The 6,019-nt window shown below is 45.9% G+C and overlaps 1 protein-coding gene across 1 annotated transcript in view; it reads right to left on the bottom strand.

Annotated features, from left to right (window-relative positions):
• Positions 1-6,019, bottom strand: part of LOC106989350 (histone H2B type 1-A) — a 340,681-nt gene that overhangs the window by 301,687 nt on the left and 32,975 nt on the right. The gene's annotated exons all lie outside the window — the stretch shown is intronic.

Raw genomic sequence — 6,019 nt, 5'->3', positions numbered from 1 at the left:
GTCCTGACACCCCATGCCCCCTGTTTCCAGGGGTGTTCATTCTGTTCTTCAGCAGGATGGGGTGTGTCCCCGTCCCCTTTGAGCCCTGTCTCCACCAGGACCGTTTGTCAGAACGAGGCTTTCGACAGAGTGGACACGCGGCATCCACCGCGGTTGACTCAAATGCCTTGTGGCTCTATGATTATAGCTGTTGGCACAGAGACCACTGGGCTTTCTGTGAAAATTAACCGCCTGTGATTCTGCTCCCTTTGGTAGCAGAACATCTCAGAAGCTGCGCCCAGACCTGTGTTCTGTTCCCTTGTGTCCAGTTCATTCTCGAGCCCACTCGAGATGAGAAAGCCCTTGGCGAAGCCATCAGTGACTTCCATGCTGGCAGATCCAGTGGCCAGTTCCTAGGTTTTGTCTGATAAGCCCGACAGCTTTCCTCACCTGCTTCTCGCCTGGATTGTTTCACTTGATTGTCACCCGTGAGCTGGACCTGATTTTCCTTGTGCCTCATTGGTTGCTGCTCCTGAATCTTTTTAGCAGGGTCTCATGTTTTCTCTAACCTCCCTTGTTGGTGTGCCCAGGCTGGCGTCCTTGAATTTCTTCTGTGTTTAGGCTCACTCCCAAGAGGAGCCCGGTCTCCTTTCTTACATGCCCTTCCTCTGACCTCTTCCTTCAGCTCAGAACTTGACCTCGTCAGCTGCCTTCATCTCTCCTTGAGTATCCAGGAGGTGCCTCGGTCTTAACATGAGCACAAGAACGACTCCGGAACCCTCTCCATCTCCCCCTACCCTGGGCGGGGGGCATTACCATTTTGCCACCTAATCTTGCCCCGAAACTCAGAGTCTTTCTTAATTAGTCTGCTCTTCCCCTCGGTAGTGAGCATTCACTCCACCAGCATGTTCCATCGGCTCTACCTTCAGACCTTTCCAAATATCATCACTAGTCGTTTCCTCCATTTCTCATGCAATCACCTGTCTTCCGAGTAAGTAGAACAGACTCTTACCTGGCCCACAGCTTCTCCTCTCTTTTAGTGCATCTCCACGCAGCAGGCATAATGTTGAAAATGTAAATATGATAACACTACTTACTGGTTTAAAGTTTTCCAGAGTCTTCTCCATGAAATTAAGACAAAATGGGCCAAATTCAGTCTCTTGCAGGTGTCATTTATCAGGTCACTTGCTGACCTCCGCTCCATCCACTCTCCCTTTGCCTTCCCCATGGAGCTCTTTCCTGCCTCAGGGCCTTTGCACTTATAGTTCCTCCTTCCAAAATGCCCAAATCCCCAAGTTGATTTCACATGTTTTATGATGTTATTGAAAACATAAAACACTTGAAAATACTTCTTCTAAGAAACCTCTAATGTGATGTTTGGATAGTAATCCCAAAAGATTATTAAAAGAAAAAAAAAAAGTTTGAAGAAAACAACTCCAAACACAAATCTAAAGAAGTAGGTTCAAAAACCAGGAATGTATTTCTGTGATATGGGCAGGATGCATGGAAAAGTTGGTTGAGAACTCTGGAAAGTGAACAGTAGCATGAGGGTTGGAGAAGACTAGATTTGAGCATAGAATTTTATTTAAATTACTTTTACTTCTAATAAATTACAAAAATTACTACTTAGGGGCGCCTGGGTGGCTCAGCTGGTTAAGCGTCCACCTCTTGATTTCAGCTCAGGTCATGATCTCACAGGTCCTGAGTTCAAGCCCCATGTCTGGCTCCGCACTGTCAGTATGGGATTCTCTCTCTCTCCCTCTCTGCCCCTCCCCCTTCTTTTTCTCAAAATAAATAAATTTTGAAAGAAAGAAAGAGAAAAGAAAGAAGGAAAAAGAAAGAAAGATTACTACTTACAAGTAGAGTTTCTAATTTCTGTGTCCTAGCTTTCCTCTCTCTACTGTTAATGGCTATAAAAACAAAATCCTCCTCTTTGTGCTTTCCTTGGAAATACACATTTCTGGCCATTGATGGATTAAAAAAGTAGGCCTGTGCCTCATCTTTTTTTTCCCCTTCTTTTCCTGTCTTGGCTGTAGATGTGAGCTCTGGAGGTGTAGCCCTATGGGAAGACCACAAGCTGGATTAGAATGAGGTATTAAATGACCCCAAATCTCAGCTGCTTTTAACAACAAAGGCTGATGTGATGTTTGCAATTCATGTCCATTGTGTGTTGGCTGTAGCTGTGCATCATGTTACCATAACTCTAGGACCCATCTGATGAATGAGGCGTTGTCTGGAACATGGATGGTCTCATGGCAGAACCAAAAGAGAAATCATGGTGACCAGGGTGCTGGATTAAAAGTTTTGCCTAGATGTCAATTCCACTCAAATTTCTTGGGGAAAAACAAGTCCTATGGCCAAAACCGACAGAACGGAGATAGAGAAGTATAACGCGTCCCAAAGGAGGGCCAGGGAAATTTTTCTTTCTTTCTTTCTTTTCTTTCTTTCTTTCTTTCTTTCTTTCTTTCTTTCTTTCTTTCTTTCGGAGAGAGAGAGATTGAGAGAGAGACAGAGAGACAGAGAGAGAGAGAGAATCCCAAGCAGGCTCCACACTGAACATGGGCTCCATATGGGACTCGATCTCAGGACTGCAGGATCATGACCTGAGCTGAATTGAAGAGTCAGACATTCAACCACCTGAGCCACCCAGGCGTCCCTCCAGGGAATGTTTTTGAACACTAATACAGTTTAACACAGTCTAGGCTTCTGTTAAACTGTCTTCCGTTAATGCTCCTTTCTGCACACAAAACATAGCCAGCTTGATAGCCAGCTCTCAAGTCCCAGTGAACCAGAGCACCAGGCCTGACGGTCAGTGTTTTCATGGCATTATCTCATCAGTCTGAACGTGAACTCTCTTGTTCCAGAAACCCATGAATTAACAAGATGTCTTCCCTACACACACCCAGTGTGTGAGGCTAGAACACAGACAAGGCAACTGCTAATAGGGGAACACACAGTAGGTGCTACTGAAATCAGAAATCACACAGGAGACGGACAGGAGTCTCTGAAGGGGGTCCTGCACCCCATGGTGAGTACGGCAGTGCCCTCAGAACTTTCTTTAAGGCTCATGGCTCCACCCTCTGGGGGGCATCTTCCCTGTCTGCCATCCGCTTTGGCCACATTTGAAGAGTCCTTGCAAACCAAGCAAATTTCTTGGCCGATCTCTGACAGTACAAAAAGTGGGAGGACCCCAAGTGACCTTTGAACCTTTGATGAGTCACAGCCTCCCGTAGCCTCTTTTATTCAGATTGGTAGCTCTCCGGTATTACACGACTCAGGATGTTCATCACCTTCTTACCTGTTTGCTTACATGTATCAGTAGCCACACCCACCTCTCCTCCTGAGAGCTCATTCTCAGTCTCTCTCTTTCTCCTCCTTCCCTACCCTTCCCACCTCTTGATTTTGGATACATTGAGCCTATCAGGCTTCAGTAGGAAAGCCATCACTTTAATTTCATTTTCTTGAGCCATTTCATTAACTAAAGTGTTTCACAGGACATTATCTCAGACCATTGAGAGACGGTTGTAACAGTGAGGTGGTCGCACCTTGATCTGGTATTTGCCCACGACTGAGCCTAAAAAGAGCTTTCTTGTTGAAATCATTTCTCGATTTTCCCTTTAACTGTTGGTGTTGGGAAGAAGTCGCTTCTTTCCACTCAGGAAGCCTAGAATTTTTCGTTTCTCTCAATTTCTTTCATTCCTGTTTGTAAACCAGCCAATTACTTTTGATTCTGTCTCCCCCCCCCCCCCCCACACTTTTGGTAGTACTTTGTCAAATGTAGTCAGTAGCACATCACACGATTTACATTTGTTTTGCCAAAAACTTCACCAAAACTAGTAAGGTCGATAGGGGAATTAGCTGTAAGTTATCGTAGGGAAAGCATTGTGCAAATTAGGGACACCTGTCCTTTCAAACTGTAATAACAGTCTCTTTTTGTCCCCGTCCCATCCCTGGAGCCAATGGCAAAAATTGTGTCGTCTTGGCTTTGTTTTGCTTTCAGTGTGTGGTAACACCCTCTGCTCTGCACTAATTTCTGCATTGATCGGGAGTGTGGTTAAGCCGTGGTGGGCCAAGTGAAACCTCCATCTGGGGTGTTTTATTTCCTTTTCACGTTGCACGTGTAGCACGTGTAGACTGCCAGCATCCCCTGGCCCCATTATCTTCATGCCAGGCTGATGGGCAGCCCCCCGTGAGAAATACTGCCATTCTCATGGCAGAGGAAGGAGAGAGTATGTGGGAAAACTTGACAGCTAGAAATTAAATGTTATTTCTGCCTCGACTGCATTGATCAAGGCAAGTCCCGTGAACCGGATGGACAGCGTGTGGCAGAGAGGTACAACCCCTCCTCCAAGAAAGGCAGCAGATATCTGTGTGCACATAAGTAGAACGGAAAAATCGAAAAAGCCCGTTTCCTTCTGGCTTCATGGAACTAGTCTACGAGTTTGGGGCCGCCTAGAAGCTGGAAAAAACAAAATTCTATTTGTTTAAGCCGTTCCTTACAGTTCAAGAATTGAGCAGTGTCTAATCTGGTACTAAATTCACTTTTACGGAGTTTTATTTGCCCCCTGCCTTTTGCCCACATTTCTGTTTTCTTAATTTGGGTACTTTCTTTTTCATTAAAAAAGCTTTTTAATGTTTATTTCTTTTTGACCACGAGCAGACTTCCTGTTTGCTTCTGCTAAATAGCAAGGCCACTTGTATGTACATTTTATGACCTTGGTCTTCTTGTACTATGTAAATAGCGTATATGTGAATCGAAAACTAAAGGATGTAGAGCCTGTGGTTATTAATTTTATTGGGAAGTATTTTGGGGTTTTTTGTTTGTTTTGTTGTGACCATCTAGAATATGGGCCAAGAGAGAAAAGCTTTTTGTCTGAGCAGATGAACAGATTTATTTTTTCGAGTTTGGCCCCCAGAGCAGCTGTGGCCTACTGTGCAGGTCCTGGCTCTGTGTGACAGCAATTAGGAGAAGACACTCTTTAGTGGGACCTGAAGTTTTATGTCGGTAAACAATAATTGAGAGTTACGGGCATACTCAATTGAGCTGATGAATATAATCAGAAAGAAACTACGTTGCAGCCCTCTTATTGCTGGCGTCCTTCCTTTTCCATCTGGCCGCTCACCTGGCCGACCGAGTAATGGTGGGGATTTGGATGGACGGAGGAAAGGAGCTTAGTTTCCAGCGGGACGGGTGTTAGAGCTTGCTTCTATTTCTTCTTTGTAGAATGGCCTGGGAAGTGAACCTACTTGAGTTAATGTTCGGTTCTGAGCAACTTGAGGGAAAGGGCAGGAAGGTAACAACGGCCCAGGGGCACCTCTTCGGGTCCTGGAGGTGATGTCAGGAATGTCCTGGGGCTTCTCCACACTTTTTCAGAGGGGCCAGCTGTGCCCTGTGTTTTAGCAAAAATATCCCCTTTGGCCTGCTCCCGGGAAATGGACTTGGCCTTTACTGAATATTAGGCCTTTGTTAGCTGGCACTGAAGTGTCCTCAGATGGCCCTAGAGGGACGTTGTTGGAAGAAAAGCATTTGCTTGCTGGATGTGGGTGCCCACCACAGGCTCCAGGGCCACCTCTGCAGCCCCTCGACACCTGAACTTGGCTCCCTCCAGGGCACAGCCATCTGCAACTCCCAGCCCACCCTGCTACAAAGGTCTGGGTCTCTGTCCTTGGTGCCTGTTCAGCGGGAGGCGGGGGGTGGGGGGGGGGGGGAGCAGCAGCTGCCCCTAACCTTTGCTCTTCCTGTCACTTAGAGTTTTCTTACTTCCGTCCAGCCACCTCCTCCTGTCTGCAGTCCTTTGAGTTCATGATTCTTCCTACTAAGCTTTCCTCACTTCAGTTCGCTGTGTGGTTTGTCTCTCCTGATTGATGACTGATAGAACCATAGACTTGGCTTTGTGCCTATTACTGAATATGGAGCCATTTGGATCATAGTTTGGCCTGACATGCTCATTATTCAATGTTCTCCCAGAGGTGACATCTAACCTTTAATGTAGGAAATACATTGATCAATACTGATCACTTTTGAGCTTCTTCTTTATTA

The sequence above is a fragment of the Acinonyx jubatus genome, chromosome B2 (genome assembly GCF_027475565.1).
Source record: "Acinonyx jubatus isolate Ajub_Pintada_27869175 chromosome B2, VMU_Ajub_asm_v1.0, whole genome shotgun sequence".
Classification (NCBI taxonomy): Eukaryota; Metazoa; Chordata; class Mammalia; order Carnivora; family Felidae; genus Acinonyx; species Acinonyx jubatus.
Note: the sequence above shows the minus strand (reverse complement) of the source record. Positions and strands in the feature narration are given on the sequence as shown.